Source organism: Pseudophryne corroboree, chromosome 6 (assembly GCF_028390025.1).
Source record: "Pseudophryne corroboree isolate aPseCor3 chromosome 6, aPseCor3.hap2, whole genome shotgun sequence".
Lineage (NCBI taxonomy): Eukaryota > Metazoa > Chordata > Amphibia > Anura > Myobatrachidae > Pseudophryne > Pseudophryne corroboree.
Window position 1 is genome coordinate 818,950,956 of NC_086449.1, and position 19,706 is coordinate 818,970,661.

The 19,706-nt window shown below is 49.6% G+C and overlaps 1 protein-coding gene across 17 annotated transcripts in view; it reads left to right on the forward strand.

The window, feature by feature from the left end:
* The first annotated feature begins 1,932 nt into the window (after positions 1-1,932).
* PPFIBP1 (PPFIA binding protein 1) overlaps positions 1,933-19,706 on the forward strand; it is a 133,981-nt gene continuing 116,207 nt past the window's right edge. For all 17 annotated transcript variants that reach the window (XM_063929135.1, XM_063929139.1, XM_063929142.1 and 14 more), the window contains exon 1: positions 1,933-2,028. The gene's annotated coding sequence lies outside the window, so the exon portion shown is untranslated. The remainder of the gene's footprint in view (positions 2,029-19,706) is intronic.

A 19,706-nucleotide genomic window follows, 5' to 3' on the forward strand; every position in this document is an offset into this window, starting at 1 on the left:
ATACCAGCCTGCGATGTTACAACCACTGGATGAGCCATCGGATACCAGCCTGCGATGTTGCAACCACTGGATGAGCCATCGGATACCAGCCTGCGATGTTACAACCACTGGATGAGCCATCGGATACCAGCCTGCGATGTTACAACCACTGGATGAGCCATCGGCTACCAGCCTGCGATGTTACAACCACTGGATGAGCCATCGGATACCAGCCTGCGATGTTACAACCACTGGATGAGCCATCGGATACCAGACTGCGATGTTACAACCACCACACAGCCAAAAGTCAAAGGAAAATGCATTTACATTGAATGAGAAACATTGATGGTTGTCAGCCATAGGTTTCCACTGCCCGCCCCTGCTATCTGTCCTATGGGATCCAGGGCTCTCTCTATGCCCCTGTACCCAATGACTCCTCTTCCTGCCCCTGTACCCAATGACTCCTCTTCCTGCTCCTGTACCCAATGACTCCTCTTCCTGCCCCTGTACCCAATGCCTCCTCTCCCTGCCCCTGTACCCAATGCCTCCTCTTCCTGCCCCTGTACTCAGTGCCTCCTCTCCCTGCCCCTGTACTCAGTGCCTCCTCTCTCTGACCCTGTACTCAGTGCCTCTTCTCTGCTCCTGTGCTCAGTGCTTCCTCTTTCTGACCCTGTACTGAGTGCCTCTTCTCTGCTCCTGTGTTCAGTGCCTCCTCTCCCTGACCCTGTACTGAGTGCCTCTTCTCTGCTCCTGTGCTCAGTGCCTCCTCTTCCTGCCCCTGTACTCACTGCTTCCTCTCCCTGCCCCTGTACTCAGTGCCTCCTCTCTGCTCCTGTGTTCAGTGCCTCCTCTCCCTGACCCTGTACTGAGTGCCTCTTCTCTGCTCATGTGCTCAGTGCCTCCTCTCCCTGCCCCTATACTCATCCCTCACTGCTTCCTCGCTCTGACCCTGTGCTCAGTGCTCATCCCTCACTGCTTCCTCTCTCTGACCCTGTACTCAGTGCCTCATCTCTGCTCCTGTGCTCAGTGCCTCCTCTCCCTGACCCTGTATTTATACCTCAGTGCCTCCTCTCTCTGCCACAGTACTCAATGCTCATCACTCATTACCCCCTCATTCTGCCCCTGCACTCAGTGCCCCCTAACCTCAGTGCTTCCTCTCTGTCCCTGTACTCAGTGCCCCCTCTCTCTGCCCCCTAACCTCAGTGCTTCCTCTCTGTCCCTGTACTCAGTGCCCCCTCTCTCTGCCCCCTAACCTCAGTGCTTCCTCTCTGTCCCTGTACTCAGTGCCCCCTCTCTCTGCCCCCTAACCTCAGTGCTTCCTCTCTGTCCCTGTACTCAATGCTCATCACTCAGTGCCTCCTCTCTCTGCCATCAGTGCCTCCTCATTCTGCCCCCCTAATCTCAGTGCCCCCTCTCTCTCTCTGTCCCCATACCCTGTGCCCCCTCTCCCTGCCCCTGTACTCAGTGCCCCTTCTCTCTGCCCCCCAACCTCAGTGCCTCCTCCCTCTGCACCCCCTGCCCCCTCTCTCTACCCCCTGCCCTTAGTATCTGCCCTCAGTGCCTCCTCTCTCTCTCTCTGCCCCTGTACTCAGAGCCTCCTCTCTGTCCCCCTGCCCTCAATGCCTCCTCTCTCTGACACCCTGCCCTCAGTGCCTCCTCTCTTTCTGCCCCTGCCCTCAGTTCCTCCTCTCCCCCCTTGCCCTCAGCGACCCCTCTCCCTGCCCCATGCCCTTAGTCTCTGCCCCCCACCCTCAGTGTTTCCTCTCTCTCTCTTCCTCCTCACATCAGGACATCAGCTCATCCCCAGCCCTGGAAAATTTGGAATGTTCACTTCCTGACTGACGTGTCCGGCGTCCAATCCGCGGCCCGGGTCCCGGTCTCCCCGCCCCCTCCCCGTGCAGAGAGTGTAGCGGGGCGGGGCCGGTGACGTCACGGGGAGTCCGGGCTGCTGGGGGGAGAGAGGGGAGCAGGGAGGGGAAGCGGAGGAGTCGCCGGTGGGGAACAACGAGCTGCTGTGTACCCGGGATCCAGGAGGACTCCAGCGGGCAGGTAAGCCGGGGGGTTATCCTACAGGTCTCAGCCATGTGCTCCCCGCTGTGGGGGTGCCAGGGGACAGCCAGACCCCCTTCCACCAGAGCTACAGGCAGGCATGCGGGGTCCTGGCAGTGACAGGGTTAATGCCAAACATTCCCCTCAACTCTTCCAGTGTCTGAAAGCAGCTGAAAGTTATGTCAAGGGAAGCTCAACCTACACCCCATCTGCAGAGGAACTACAGGTCCCAGCAGGCACTGCCAGCCAGAGCATGCTGGGACCTGTAGTTCCCCAGCAACTGGAGGGCCCCCAGCTCACTCTGAGTGTCCCATACAAACTTCTGTGCAGCAAGGTCTGAGCTCTGCAGCAGCAGCCACGTTATACTACCTGCCCCCCTGCCTGGGGAAGTGCTGCAGTCACACAGGGGGCAACGTCACTGGGACCCTCCTGAGCTGCTCCTGTGATGCCCTCCTGGTCCTATGCAGCTGAGAGTGTGGCAGGATCCCATAGGGTGAGGGAGACAGGGGACAGAGTATTCCCTGTGCTGCCAGGGCCGCCGCTGCTGCTGCTGCTGCGTGGGAACAATTCCTCCCTTGTTTGGTGCTAACTTAAGAAAACACCTGGGCGGACAAAGTGGCAGGCTGGCAGTCAGGGGTACGGAGCCACAGCAGGCTGGTGCGTATTGCCAGAGCAGATTGGCAGGCCACTGTGCTACGACAGGCTGGTCCTCTCGGGGGTCACTGCTTGGGCAAGCTGGCACGCGTGGGGTGTCGTGGTACGCTGGCGATCAGGTGTTACAGTGCTTAGGACAATCCTCTGCAGAGTCAGGGTGCCCAGGGAGGCTGGCACGTGTGGACACGCACTTGGGGCACATATCTCAGGCTGGATCTTATGGGCACAGTGATTGGACGAGCTGTCACTCAGGGGGCACAGTGCTCTGGCTCTCGGTGGGTGTTCGCATTGCTAATGACAATCACTCTCTGGTGTCATGGTGCTGAGGCGGGCTGGCACTTATTTATGTGTTAGTAAGACAGACTGGCACTTGGGGCACAGCTCTAGGACTGCCAGCCTTCTAGGGTCACCTTGCTCGGGCGAGCTAGCTCTCAGGGGGGTGCCCTGGCACTGGCGAATACAGGTTACGGTGCTAAGGACAGTCCCTCTTCAGAGTCATGGTGCTCAGGCAGACTGGCATTAATGGAAGCATGAGTACGGCAGGCTTGCTCTTGCTGGCACTGCCTACTGCGGCTCGGTCCGTGTAGTACTGGGGCACTGTCACATCGCAGCAGGAATACCCCTGACAGTGGTGGCCGCCTGGCCAGGAATTCCTGTACTAGATGATGTGCCCTGCGGTAAAAATAAGATGGCACGCCCATCCCTGTGCCATGCTGGGTGAGCCAGCAGAGGGATTGCCCCTTACTGTTGCCCAGACGTTACAGAGCTGGAGACCAGCTGAATGGGGAACCTGATATCTCCCTCTCAGACAGACTGTGATTTACGGCTGGGTCTCGGATCACACCTTGCTGTCTGTAAACTGGAATAATTTGTCATGTTGGTGAGAGCGGGGTATATTTAGAGTACAGATTTGCCTCCTCTCCCTTATTATAGCTCTGTCTCTATGGAAGCCTCTGTATAATTGTCAGGGTATTAGCGCTTGTACGCTCTGCTGGCGGAATTCTTATGTCACTCTGCCTGGCCGCTGGTAAATTGCTCCCTTCTGCTCTGTATTTGCAGATAATTCACTGATTTCCCCCCTGGGGTGAGAATGAGGAAGTTTTTAGCACTTATGTGTTTAGGGGGTGATTCCGAGTTGTTCGCTCGCTAGCTGATTTTAGCAGCATTGCACACGCTAGGCCGCCGCCCTCTGGGAGTGTATCTTCGCTTAGCAGAATAGCGAACGAAAGATTAGCAGAATAGCGAATACATATTTCTTAGCAGTTTCTGAGTAGTTCCGGACCTACTCACGATTAGCGATCAGTTCAGTCAGTTTCGTTCCTGGTTTGACGTCACAAACACGACCTGCGTTCGGCCAGCCACTCCCCCGTTTCTCCAGCCACTCCCGCGTTTTTCCCTGGCACGCCTGCGTTTTTCCGCGAACGCCGTGAAAACGCTGAGTTGCCGCCCAGAAACACCCACTTCCTGTCAATCACACTACGATCACTTCAGCGTAGAAAAAACGTTGTTCGCTCGTGAGTAAATCTACTAAGTTCTTAGTAAAATTACTAAGCGCATGCGCTCTGCATACCATGCGCATGCGCATTTTCCACCTATTCGCAGCGTAGCAAAAATCGGCAACGAGCGAACAACTCGGAATGACCTCCTTAGTGCCATTATCTGCCCCTTGGGAGGGGGCTGTATGTGTACAGAGGCAAGGAAGCAGGTTTATTGGTGGCGATACTCCTAATTCTACTGTAGATTGTTACAATGAGATTAGGCCTGTCAGATCCATACATGTGACAGTCATAGGTGTTAGGAAAAGGTTCTGCACAGGTTCCTAACAGCAAAATATGTTCTTGTGGCCGCTTGTTTAGTAGCCAACAAATTGTCTCTTGTGCGCCTTGCAAAAGAATTCAGTTACCCTACTAGTATGTTTTTGTAGTACACCCAGAGAAAACCCACAGAAACACAGGGAGAACATACAAACTCCACAAAATGTCTGGGTCAGGAATTGAACATATGGCTTTAAGACAGTAATATTAACCACTACGCCAACTGTGCACATTTTCTTATTGTTTTTTAAATGAGCCGCTTTGGCTAAATCTTTCAGCTGAGAGGTAAAATGTGCCTGGGAGTATTTCATCACACTATTATCTATGTGTGTTTACATCTTCACACGATTAATCTGATATACGTGACAGTCCTTCATGGTATGTGCGCGCTCCCTTCCCGAGCCAGCAGACGGCGCTCAAGTGGTTGCTGTAGGGGCAGAGTAATATCTCGGCCTAAACACATGCAGCCTGCAGCGTTGTCTGTAGACCAACTGCATTGTGGGTTGTAAGAGAGCAATACTGCAACACTGATGTTTTATACATGTATGAAAGATGCCGTGTTTACAAAAATAATAATAATTTTATAATAATTTTCCCACTAGGGTGCGCTGTTTTATTGCAGCTTATGGCTGTTCCATTTAAACTGTTGCTAGGCAACAAGAATAGCTGCTCACACTTGTGGGTGTATTTAATACCTTGTGTCCCCGTGTCTTATAGAAGAGTTGTACAAGTGAAGAAACCAATTTTATCCATTGGATGTTTTGTTTACATCTCCAATCAATCTTCAGTATACTCCATATGTATACTGCGGCAAATCTATATTATCCTGCATTAACCCTTTCCCTTCCAGTCCACCCAGTGGTTATCCGTGTCTGTCCCTTTGCATATCAGGGTATGTACACTGGTCCCCATTTACACTTACTCAGCTGCCTTCTCTCCGCTACACATCAGGCAGGCAGTGTGTGCTGGGACTTGTAGTTCTACAGCAGCTAGTGGTCAGCAGGATGCTAGGGTTGGCGACAGAGTAGTATATACGGATTATCTTGCTCCTTTTCCTGCGTCTAGCCTGATTCTGCAGGGGGTGTGGATAATACAGGGTTTCCCAAACTCAGTCCTCATGGCCCACTCACAGTCCAGGCATTAGGGATTAGCTGCAGCTCAGGTGGGTAAATCAAATTGATGGCGGTAATTAAGGATAGCGTGGCTATCCTTAATGCCTGGGCTGTGAGGACATGGATAATGGAAGAATTGGGAATTTGTGAGGTTTTCCAGACTGTCGCATTCCCTGATGGTGTCCGCAGACCGCCTGCTAGCAAAGCGGCTCCCAGCCCTTCCGGTTGGTGACGCATCTCCCTGCCGTGCTGTAATTTGCTCTGTGCAAACTTATGCGGAAAACAAAATATAATTACAAAAATGATACTAATTAGTATAAATTATGGCTACATTTAATAACACATAACAATATTTATTCTCATTTTCCTTGACACTATTGTAGTGCAGGTGTTTTTAACTCCAATGCTGCCAACAACAGCTCATGTTTTCAGGATTTCCTGAGGTCATGGGTTCGATTCCCACCATGGCCCTAAATGCGTGGAGTTTGTATATTCTCCCTGTGCTTGCGTGGGATTCCTCCAGGTATTCCGGTTACTGGTAGGTGAATTGGCTGCCAACAAAAATTTAACCCTAGCGTGTGCTTGTTCATGTGGTGGGGGGTGGTCTTCAGTATGCCGAATGTCGGGATCCCGGCGCACAGTATACCGGCACCGGGATCCCGACACCGGGCATACCGACAGCTATTCTCCCTCGTGGGGGTCCACGACCCCCCTGGAGGGAGAATAAATAGCGTGGCGCGCGTAGCGAGCCCATAAGGGGCCCCTTTGCGCTCGCCACACTGTCAGTATGCCGGTGGTCGGGCTCCCGGCGCCGGTATGCTGGTCGCTGGGAGCCCGGCCGCCGGCATACCATACTACACCCGTGGTGGGGAATATAAAGTGTAAGCTCCACTGGGGCAGGGACTGATATGAATGGTCAAATATTCTCTGTAAAGCGCTGCGGAATATGTGTGCGCTATATACATAACTGGTAATAAAGAAATAAATAAGGCCCAGCGACTATAGGGCTTTTGGCCGGTGGAGTCGGCCCTGGCTGTGTTCCCTAAGCTGCAGTTTCTAGGGCTGCAGCGTTATATTATACTGGGACTGCTGGAATGTCCAGATTCCTATAGACGTTTATTGCAGTCTAGTCCCTGTTGGTAAATGACAAGTACAGAGTTTTATTAGTGTCGTCCTCTGCAGAGAGGGTTACTGTCTGGGGGTGGAATCCGTCCCCTCACAATGAGGCGTTAACGGCTCTTTTACAGCACTAGGTAGAGAACAGCTGCTCATATTTGTCTGCAATAATCGTCCCAGAAAATGTTATGACTTCTAAATTTAACATAAAATGCATCTGTTCCTCTACTCAGTGAGTCAGTGGAAGGAAAATAATTTTATTATTTGATGGGAGATTCCTGTTCAGTTTCTCTGGTGACTGAGCCAGCTGCAGACGTACTGTGCGTCAGGCGGGAGAGTCGCCGTCCCAGCGTTACGCAACGGCTCGGCCTGCGGCGTGGTCCGACAGCTGAAGGGGTTAAACATACCCTCGTTTTTAGTAGGATATCTCTTTGTGTACATGCAGAATTATCATTGGCTCCAATGGACAACCACCAAATTGTTGACCGAACAACGTGATCGAACAAAGTTGTTACGGATAAAATAAAAGTTTGATTTAATGAAGCAGGCAATCCTAAAAATGGGCGGAGAGTGGACTATGGCCCAGCATCAGAATAAGAAGGTTGTTGAACTGTAACTCCCACCCCCTCTGTTTACCTGGTCTTCATTTACGATGCAATATTTGAAAGCTCTAGCTGTGTTTCGGCACGTGGGCACTTTTTACGGTCACGTTATTTATATGTGGCCTCTTGTATCTGCCTTTGGCATTGGACCAGTTTTAAAGCGTTAGCTGGCAAGGCTTGCTGGGTCATGTAGTACCACAGTGGCTGACGAGCCATCAGTCGCTGAGACAAAGCTCATAGCAGTACACAGTGTATGCCGCGCAGGTGGCACTAGGAGCTAATTTAGGTCTAACGACTTGCATTGTTGCTTTTGTTCTGTGTTGCTTTGTGCTTTTATTATACTCATTACTCCTGCGCTATTATTGTTCCTGCTTTCTAAGAACCGTGTTTGGCAATCTGGAGTCCCGGGGAATATTCTTCATGTGTCGCAAGCTTTGGGTTTCCGCAGATTTGGCCTAAAACTTGTCACCTTATTGGGTGCAAGCGCCTGGCGCAATATCGACAGCTCTGGTGTGGTGGTGCTAATCTGTCGGGTCTGGGGTGACAGACTCCCAGCAATAAGGAAAAAAGAAAGAAGACTCCTTTTTTGGCGCACTCTTCAGACTCCCAGCAATGTCTGGCCCCCATCCACCATCTGTACCTGAAACGGTTAACGGACCAGTTTTCGGCCTCTGCATTCCAGCAAAATACCCTTCATTCCTGCATGAGGCCGAATAACTGCACAGAGAAAAATACAGAAAAGCTCCAGGAATTCAGTTCAGTATTTTCACCGGAGCGTGCAATCTGTCGGTGGAATTTACGGTAGTCAGACGAGGATTAATGCTAGACACACGAGTTTGCTTTTGTTATGAAGTCTGGCTAAGCATCATCTACATAAATGACTTCAACACGTTGCTAGCTTGGTATAAAGTCAGGCCTTGCGCCCACTGGCAGCCATGGGGCTTATTTGCTAAATCAATGTCAACTTTGCTTATAGCGGAAGCTAGATGTGAAGTAAAAAGAGTCTTATACTGTTTCAAGACAACTATAGTCAAAACTGAGAGATTGTTTCTTGTGTATAGAGTGTGACTCTTTTTGGCGTAGCGGGCAGTGGAACAGGGCAGATGTGCAAATGTGACATGCATGCCCTGTTTACACACACGTTAGTGTTGTATAAGGATTTGTGTGGTGGAGTCTCTTCTGCAGTGTAACTTGTTGCATAATAATCCTCCTTTTAAGAGGAATTAATCGGAGTTTCTTGGAATCCACTCCCTGACGATCTGATGATGTAATTACTGTGGAATATCTAATAAGACCTCTTTTGCCTTGTTAGTCTGGGTTTAAATAATATGAAGCGACCCATTATTCAGCCCAGTCTAGATAACTAGAGACATACTGTAACTGAGGCATGAGGCACAAGAAAGGCTGCCGTCTCATGAATATTGGTTCAGCTCACAAGATGGCCGCCATGACCCAACCACCTTTTGGGGCTGTCACGTTTGAGATGAGTCAGTGACAAATGGATAATGTACAATAAGAACCTTGTACATTGTCATTTCCCTTCATATGTTCTGTATAACGGATGGCTGTCCCGTTACAGTCATTAGGTCGACCCCATATGGTCAACATAGAAATGGCAGCAGGAGAAAAGGTTGACAGGGTCGACCTGGAAATGGTCAACACAAGTTTTGTGGGGGGGGGGGGGGGGGTTGGGTGTTGTTTTGTGTTTTTCATAATATGTGACCAATTAGTGTAAACGTTTAGCCTTGCGGGCTTGCCACGCTTCGGGCAAAGTTCCCAATCGTAGTCCACGTGGATGGTAAATCAAATAAGTTTTGTCAAATATGTGAAAGTCCACAAAAGTGTGTCACCCATATTTGTGTCAATCATTGTCACGTCGACCTTTCGTACCTGACATCCTTTTCTACTGTCTACCGTTTTCATGTTGACCTATCGACCCTGTGGACCATGTGATGTTGACCTATTGACTATACATTGAAACCTGCCTTTAACATGTCAGTTAGGAGCTGGTTGATTGGTACTTTATCTCCTTTTCATATCTCTCCAAGGCTTAGTACATCTCCCCCTGGGTCTCGGCGCAGGATACGTCCGTGTATGTGTAGTTGTGGAAAGCCTAGGAGCTCAGTACGTGTGCTATTCTGACGAAAACACCCACCCACCGCCGCTATTGTCATAAACTGTATCACTCTGTAAATAATGGATCGGGTTTTGTCAGCAGGTGCGACATATTACATGTGTGCTAATCCTTTTTTTTTTTTTTTTTTTTTAATCATGTGACATAATGTAAGTGGTGGCAGCCATATTGTATAGTCAGCTGATATACATGAGTGTTCTGTCTATCTGTTCACTAGGAAATGGTGACATCACTAGCGATAGGCTAAACAATTAGTTCGGGGGGTGTGGATCATAGAGTCGACCACACTTAGGTCCACAGTCATTAGGTCGACCACTATTGGTCGACAGTGACTAGGTTGACACCTGAAATATGTCGACACAGTCGTTAGATCGACATGAACAAGGTGGACATGAGGTGTTTTTTTTTTTTGTGTGTGTCATTTTCTTTGTAAAGTGACGGGGAACCCTAATTAGCCCATAGCATGGCTCGGTTCGCTCGCCATGCTTCGGCCAAAGTGCCTCGCTCCGATACCAATGCGCTCGGCACGGGTTACTATTCCCAATCGTAGTCCACGTTGATCGTTAAGTGTGAAAAAGTTTTAAAAAATGAAACAATGTGAAAGACTCCTGTTGACCTTTTTCCATGTCGACCAATAGTGGTCGACCTAATGACTGTCGACCTAGAGATCGGACACCGTTAAGGGATATGTAAACGTAAAATGTGCAGTGAGGCAAAGATGACATAGCCCTGATCCATATACAGAACCACCAAAGTTACGTGTAGATATCGGACTCGGGGATTTTTGCCTTCAGTTTATAAATTTAACTCTGGTGAGTTTCAAATGAGCTCAGACCATGGTTGCATAAATACTCTGTGCTGCTGTGGCAATGCTGTTACACTGATTTGCCGCTGTTAGAATATGTAAAATGACGACAGAAGAGTCCTCTGGGTCTCATCCCACCCAGCTTTGCCGCAATGAGATGACGTCGCTGTCCTTTCTCCTGTCTTCTCTCTCTAACTGTAATAAACATGTTTTTTAGGGGGCTATTTATCAATCAGTGATATCCCCTTTCCCCGGCTGTTTTGCCAGAGAATGTTATCACCGCTTTGTCCTGTTTAATAAGACGGATAGGGGGACATTTACTAAGCAGTGATAAGAGAGCGGAGAAGTAAACCAGTGGAGTAGTTGCCCATGGCAACCAATCAACACTGAAGTAACATCTATAATTTGCATACTATAAAATGATACAGAGCTGCTGATTGGTTGATGGGGAAATATCTCCACTGGCTCACTTCTCCGCTCTTATCACTGCTTAGTAAATGTCCCCCATAGTGCAGATAAATCATTGATTCTCGATATATTCATATTTATTTCTTCATATTTTCACTGTTTTGCGGCTTTCCGCGTCTCTATACATGCGGTGTATGTTCATGTTATCAAAAGCATTTCACTAGTAGGTAACGGCCACTTGTGATAGCTCTACCTATACCCAGCAATGAGGGACCAGCAATGACTGAGACGCTTCTCTGGACCCCTGGGGGCCACGTCTCAGTGCACGCACTCCGCAGGCGGCTGTGCATATGTGTCACTGGAGCTCTTTACCGATTGCTCTAATCTACATTCCCCGGCGGTGACCATCGGGCGCATAAGTTAAGCTCCTGATGGTGTACTGCATCCCCCTTTCTCTATCGTCCTAGTGGATGCTGGGGTTCCTGAAAGGACCATGGGGAATAGCGGCTCCGCAGGAGACAGGGCACAAAAGTAAAGCTTTCCGATCAGGTGGTGTGCACTGGCTCCTCCCCCTATGACCCTCCTCCAAGCCAGTTAGATTTTTGTGCCCGGCCGAGAAGGGTGCAATCTAGGTGGCTCTCCTAAAGAGCTGCTTAGAAAAGTTTAGCTTAGGTTTTTTATTTTACAGTGAGTCCTGCTGGCAACAGGATCACTGCAACGAGGGACTTAGGGGAGAAGAAGTGAACTCACCTGCGTGCAGGATGGATTGGCTTCTTGGCTACTGGACATCAGCTCCAGAGGGACGATCACAGGTACAGCCTGGATGGTCACCGGAGCCTTGCCGCCGGCCCCCTTGCAGATGCTGAAGTAAGAAGAGGTCCAGAATCGGCGGCAGAAGACTCCTCAGTCTTCTAAAGGTAGCGCACAGCACAGCAGCTGTGCGCCATTTTCCTCTCAGCACACTTCACACGGCAGTCACTGAGGGTGCAGGGCGCTGGGAGGGGGGCGCCCTGGGAGGCAAATGAATACCTATTTTGGCTAAAAATACCTCACATATAGCCTCCGGAGGCTATATGGAGATATTTAACCCCTGCCAGAATCCGTTAAGAGCGGGAGACGAGGCCGCCGAAAAAGGGGCGGGGCCTATCTCCTCAGCACACAGCGCCATTTTCCCTCACAGAAAGGCTGGAGGGAAGGCTCCCAGGCTCTCCCCTGCACTGCACTACAGAAACAGGGTTAAAACAGAGAGGGGGGGCACTAATTTGGCGTTAGAAATATATAAAAAAGATGCTATAAGGGAAAACACTTATATAAGGTTGTCCCTATATAATTATAGCGTTTTTGGTGTGTGCTGGTAAACTCTCCCTCTGTCTCTCCAAAGGGCTAGTGGGTCCTGTCCTCTATCAGAGCATTCCCTGTGTGTGGGCTGTGTGTCGGTACGTGTGTGTCGACATGTATGAGGACGATGTTGGTGAGGAGGCGGAGCAATTGCCTGTAATGGTGATGTCACTCTCTAGGGAGTCGACACCGGAATGGATGGCTTATTTAGGGAATTACGTGATAATGTCAACACGCTGCAAGGTCGGTTGACGACATGAGACGGCCGACAAACAATTAGTACCGGTCCAGACGTCTCAAAAACACCGTCAGGGGTTTTAAAACGCCCGTTTACTTTAGTCGGTCGACACAGACACAGACAGGGACACTGAATCCAGTGTCGACGGTGAATAAACAAACGTATTCCTTATTAGGGCCACACGTTAAAGGCAATGAAGGAGGTGTTACATATTTCTGATACTACAAGTACCACAAAAGAGGGTATTATGTGGGATGTGAAAAAACTACCGTAGTTTTTCCTGAATCAGATAAATTAAATAAAGTGTGTGATGATGCGTGGGTTCCCCCCGATAGAAAATTATGGGCGGTATACCCTTTCCCGCCAGAAGTTAGGGCGCGTTGGGAAACACCCCTTAGGGTGGATAAGGCGCTCACACGCTTATCAAAACAAGTGGCGGTACCGTCTATAGATAGGGCCGTCCTCAAGGACCAGCTGACAGGAGGCTGGAAAATATCATAAAAAGTATATACACACATACTGGTGTTATACTGCGACCAGCGATCGCCTCAGCCTGGATGTGCAGAGCTGGGGTGGCTTGGTCGGATTCCCTGACTAAAAATATTGATACCCTTGACAGGGACAGTATTTTATTGACTATAGAGCATTTAAAGGATGCATTTCTATATATGCGAGATGCACAGAGGGATATTTGCACTCTGGCATCAAGAGTAAATGCGATGTCCATATCTGCCAGAAGATGTTATGGACACGACAGTGGTCAGGTGATGCAGATTCCAAACGGCACAAAGGTGTATTGCCGTATAAAGGAAGAGGAGTTATTTGGGGTCGGTCCATCGGACCTGGTGGCCACGGCAACTGCTGGAAAATCCGCCGTTTTTACCCTAAGTCACATCTCTGCAGAAAAAGACACGGTCTTTTCAGCCTCAGTCCTTTCGTCCCTATAAGATCATATCTGCCCAGGGATAGAGGAAAGGGAAGAAGACTGCAGCAGGCAGCCCATTCCCAGGAACAGAAGCGTTCCACCGCTTCTGACAAGTTCTCAGCATGGCGCTGAGACCGTACAGGACCCCTGGATCCTACAAGTAGTATCCCAGGGGTACAGATTGGAATGTCGAGACGTTTCCCCTTCGCAGGCTCCTGAAGTCTGCTTTACCAAGGTCTCCCTCCGACAAGGAGGCAGTATGGGAAAAAATTCACAAGCTGTATTCCCAGCAGGTGATAATTAAATTACCCCTCCTACTACAAGAAAAGGGGTATTATTCCACATTATATTGTGGTACTGAAGCCAGAAGGCTAGGTGAGACTTATTCTAAAAAAAAAAAAAAAATTTTTTTTGAACACTTACAAAGGTTCAAATCAAGATGGAGTCACTCAGAGCAGTGATAACGAACCAGGAAGAAGGGGACTATATAGTGTCCCGGGACATCAGGGATGCTTACCTCTATGTCCCAAATTTGCCCTTCTCACTAAGGGTACCTCAGGTTCGTGGTGCAGAACTGTCACTATCAGTTTCAGACGCTGCCGTTTGGATTGTCCACGGCACCCCGGGTCTTTACCAAGGTAATGGCCGAAATGATGATTCTTCTTCGAAGAAAAGGCGTCTTAATTATCCCTTACTTGGACGATCTCCTGATAAGGGCATAGTCCAGGGAACAGTTGGAGGTCGGAGTAGCACTATCTCGGATACTGCTACAACAGCACGGGTGGATTCTAAATATTCCAAAATCGCAGCTGATCCCGACGACACGTCTGCTGTGCCTAGGGATGATTCTGGACACAGTCCAGAAAAAGGTGTTTCTCCCGGAAGAGAAAGCCAGGGAGTTATCCGAGCTAGTCAGGAACCTCCTAAAAACAGTGCATCATTGCAAAAGGGTCCTGGTAAAAATGGTGGCTTCCTACGAAGCAATTCCATTCGGCAGATTTCACGCAAGAACTTTTCAGTGGGATCTGCTGGACAAATGGTCCGGATCGCATCTTCAGATGCATCAGCGGATAACCCTATATCCAAGGACAAGGGTGTCTCTCCTGTGGTGGTTATAGAGTGCTCATCTTCTAGAGGGCCGCAGATTCGGCATTCAGGATTGGATGCTGGTGACCACGGAGCCCAGCCCGAGAGGCTGGGGAGCAGTCACACAAGGAAAAAATTTCCAGGGAGTGTGATCAAGTCTGGAGACTTTTCTCCACATAAATATACTGGAGCTAAGGGTAAATTTATAATGCTCTAAGCTTAGCAAGACCTCTGCTTCAAGGTCAGCCGGTATTGATCCAGTGGGAAAAACATCACGGCAGTCGCCCACGTAAACAGACAGGGCGACACAAGAAGCAGGAGGGCAATGGCAAAAACTGCAAGGACTTTTCGCTGGGCGGAAAATCATGTGATAGCACTGTCAGCAGTGTTTCATCCCGGGAATGGAAACTGGGAAGCAGACTTCCTCAGCAGGCACGACCTCCACCCGGGAGAGTGGAAACTTCATCGGGAAGTTTTTTCCACATGATTGTAAACCGTTGGGAAATACCAAAGGTGGACATGATGGCGTCCCGTCTGAACAAAAAACGGGACAGGTATTGCGCCAGGTCAAGAGACCCTCAGGCAATAGCTGTGGACGTTCTGGTAACACCGTGGGTGTACCAGTCGGTGTATGTGTTCCCTCCTCTGCTTCTCATACCTAAGGTGCTGAGAATTATAAGACGTAGAGGAGTAAGAACTATACTCATGGCTCCGGATTGGCCAAGAAGGACTTGGTACCCGGAACTTCAAGAGATGCTTACAGAGGTCTTATGGCCTCTGCCGCTAAGAAGGGACTTGCTTCAGCAAGTACCATGTCTGTTCCAAGACTTACCGCAGCTGCGTTTGTCGGCATGGCGGTGGAAAGCCAGATCCTAAGGGAAAAAGGCATTCCGGAAGAGGTCATTCCTACCCTGGTCAAAGCCAGAAAGGAGGTGACCGCACAACATTATCACCACATGTGGCGAAAATATGTTGCGTGGTGTGAGGCCAGGAAGGCCCCACAAAGAAATTTCAACTCGGTCGTTTCCTGCATTTCCTGCAAACAGGAGTGTCTATGGGCCTCAAATTGGGGTCCATTAAGGTTCAAATTTCGGCCCTGTCGATTTTCTTCCAGAAAGAATTGGCTTCAGTTCCTGAAGTCCAGAAGTTTGTCAAGGGAGTATTGCATATACAACCCCCTTTTGTGCCTCCAGTGGCACTGTGGGATCTCAACGTAGTTCTGGGATTCCTCAAATCACATTGGTTTAAAACCAGTCAAATCTGTGGATTTGAAGCATCTCACATGAAAAGTGACCATGCTCTTGGCCCTGGCCTGGACCAGGCGAGTGTCAAATTGGTGGTTTTTTTCTCAAAAAAGCCCATATCTGTTTGTCCATTCGGACAGGGCAGAGCTGCGGACTCGTCCCCAGTTCTCTCCCTAAGGTGGTGTCAGTGTTTCACCTGAACCAGCTTATTGTGGTGCCTTGCACCTACTAGGGACTTGGAGGACTCCAAGTTGCTAGATGTTGTCAGGGCCCTGAAAATATGTTCCAGGACGGCTGGAGTCAGGAAAACTGACTTGCTGTTATCCTGTATGCACCCAACAAACTGGGTGCTCTTGCTTCTAAGCAGACTATTGCTAGTTGGATGTGTAATACAATTCAGCTTGCACATTCTGTGGCAGGCCTGCCACAGCCAAAATATGTAAATGCCCATTCCACAAGGAAGGTGGGCTCATCTTGGGCGGCTGCCCGAGGGGTCTCGGCTTTACAACTTTGCCGAGCAGCTACTTGGTCAGGGGCAAACACGTTTGCTAAATTCTACAAATTTGATACCCTGGCTAAGGAGGACCTGGAGTTCTCTCATTCGGTGCTGCAGAGTCATCCGCACTCTCCCGCCCGTTTGGGAGCTTTGGTATAATCCCCATGGTCCTTTCAGGAACCCCAGCATCCACTAGGACGATAGAGAAAATAAGAATTTACTTACCGATAATTCTATTTCTCGGAGTCCGTAGTGGATGCTGGGCGCCCATCCCAAGTGCGGATTATCTGCAATACTTGTACATAGTTACAAAAATCGGGTTATTATTGTTGTGAGCCATCTTTTCAGAGGCTCCGCTGTTATCATACTGTTAACTGGGTTTAGATCACAAGTTGTACGGTGTGATTGGTGTGGCTGGTATGAGTCTTACCCGGGATTCAAAATTCCTCCCTTATTGTGTACGCTCGTCCGGGCACAGTACCTAACTGGCTTGGAGGAGGGTCATAGGGGGAGGAGCCAGTGCACACCACCTGATCGGAAAGCTTTACTTTTGTGCCCTGTCTCCTGCGGAGCCGCTATTCCCCATGGTCCTTTCAGGAACCCCAGCATCCACTACGGACTCCGAGAAATAGAATTATCGGTAAGTAAATTCTTATTATAAATCAGGCTCCATGTTTAGTAAACATCGATGGTTAAAGGTTGATGTGTGTTTGCTGTTGATGGTGAGAGATTGATGGTTTCTAAAATCGATATTTTCCTGTATTGCATGGTATTTAATATAATACGGTATATTTTGTATTTAATTATTTTATGCTGACAACAGGAAGAAACAATCAATGTTTTCAGGGCTGTCTGGTCATTTTCACACGGGGGTGCGTGGGAATATAACCTTATCTCGTTCTGTCCGCCCTGCCTGCAGATGTTGTTGGTTATTGTATGCAGGGCGGAAATGCTTGTTACCATCACTCTGCTTTGATATTACATGGAGATAAATGTGAGGGGATATTAAACAGATGTGCGCGGTGTACGCTGTGATTATACTGTAGTTCCCGTGTGTCGCACACATTACGCACAGTGCATGTGATCTGCGGAGCAGTGTGTAAGATGTGACATAGTGTATTACACAATGCTTTACCGCTGTAATAGACACACAGGCCCTTCCCTGACGTGTCATACCGCTGTAATACACACACAGGCCCTTCCCTGACGTGTCATACCGCTGTAATACACACACAGGCCCTTCCCTGAAATGTCATACCGCTGTAATACACACACAGGCCCTTCCCTGACGTGTCATACCGCTGTAATACACACACAGGCCCTTCCCTGAAATGTCATACCGCTGTAATACACACACAGGCCCTTCCCTGAAATGTCATACCGCTGTAATAGACGCACAGGCCCTTCCCTGAGGTGTCATACCGCTGTAATACACACACAGGCCCTTCCCTGAAGTGTCATACCGCTGTAATAGACACACAGGCCCTTCCCTGAGGTGTCATACCGCTGTAATACACACACAGGCCCTTCCCTGAAATGTCATACCGCTGTAATACACACAGGCCCTTCACTGACGTGTCATACCGCTGTAATAGACACACAGGCCCTTCCCTGACGTGTCATACCGCTGTAATAGACACACAGGCCCTTCCCTGAAATGTCATACCGCTGTAATAGACGCACAGGCCCTTCCCTGAGGTGTCATACCGCTGTAATAGACACACAGGCCCTTCCCTGAAGTGTCATACCGCTGTAATAGACACACAGGCCCTTCCCTGAGGTGTCATACCGCTGTAATACACACACAGGCCCTTCCCTGAAATGTCATACCGCTGTAATACACACAGGCCCTTCACTGACGTGTCATACCGCTGTAATAGACACACAGGCCCTTCCCTGACGTGTCATACCGCTGTAATAGACACACAAGCCCTTCCCTGAAATGTCATACCGCTGTAATACACACACAGGCCCTTCCCTGAAATGTCATACCGCTGTAATAGACACACAGGCCCTTCCCTGAGGTGTCATACCGCTGTAATACACACACAGGCCCTTCCCTGAAATGTCATACCGCTGTAATAGACACACAGGCCCTTCCCTGACGTGTCATACCGCTGTAATAGGCACACAGGCCCTTCCCTGAAATGTCATACCGCTGTAATACACACAGGCCCTTCCCTGAGGTGTCATACCGCTGTAATAGACGCACAGGCCCTTCCCTGAGGTGTCATACCGCTGTATTAGACACACAGGCCCTTCCCTGAAATGTCATACCGCTGTAATACACACACAGGCCCTTCCCTGAGGTGTCATACCGCTGTAATACACACACAGGCCCTTCCCTGACGTGTCATACCGCTGTATTAGACACACAGGCCCTTCCCTGAGGTGTCATACCGCTGTAATAGACACACAGGCCCTTCCCTGAGGTGTCATACCGCTGTAATAGACACACAGGCCCTTCCCTGAGGTGTCATACCGCTGTAATAGACACACAGGCCCTTCCCTGACATGTCATACCGCTGTAATAGACACACAGGCCCTTCCCTGACTTGTCATACCGCTGTAATAGACGCACAGGCCCTTCCCTGACGTGTCATACCGCTGTAATACACACAGGCCTTTCCCTGACGTGTCATACCGCTGTAATACACACACAGGCCCTTCCCTGAAATGTCATACCGCTGTAATAGACACACAGGCCCTTCCCTGACGTGTCATACAGCTGTAATAGACACACAGGCCCTTCCCTGAAGTGTCACACCGCTGTAATAGACACACAGGCCCTTCCCTGACGTGTCATACCGCTGTAATGGACGCACAGGCCCTTCCCTGACGTGTCATACCGCTGTAATACACACAGGCCATTCCCTGAGGTGTCATACCGCTGTAATAGACACACAGGCCCTTCCCTGACGTGTCATACCGCTGTAATAGACACACAGGCCCTTCCCTGAGGTGTCATACCGCTGTAATAGACACACAGGCCCTTCCCTGACGTGTCATACCGCTGTAATAGACACACAGACCCTTCCCTGAAATGTCATACCGCTGTAATACACACACAGGCCCTTCCCTGACGTGTCATACCGCTGTAATACACACACAGGCCCTTCCCTGAAATGTCATACCGCTGTAATAGACACACAGGCCCTTCCCTGACGTGTCATACCACTGTAATACACACAGGCCCTTCCCTGACGTGTCATACCGCTGTAATAGACACAAAGGCCCTTCCCTGACGTGTCATACAGCTGTAATAGACACACAGGCCCTTCCCTGACGTGTCATACCGCTGTAATAGACACACAGGCCCTTCCCTGACGTGTCATACCGCTGTAATAGACACACAGGCCCTTCCCTGACGTGTCATACCGCTGTAATAGACACACAGGCCCTTCCCTGAAGTGTCATACCGCTGTAATAGACACACAGGCCCTTCCCTGAAGTGTCATACCGCTGTAATAGACACACAGGCCCTTCCCTGAAATGTCATACCGCTGTAATACACAGAGGCCCTTCCCTGAAATGTCATACCGCTGTAATACACACACACAGGCCCTTCCCTGAAATGTCATACCGCTGTAATACACACAGGCCCTTCCCTGAAATGTCATACCGCTGTAATACACACACAGGCCCTTCCCTGAAGTGTCATACCGCTGTAATACACACACAGGCCCTTCCCTGAAATGTCATACCG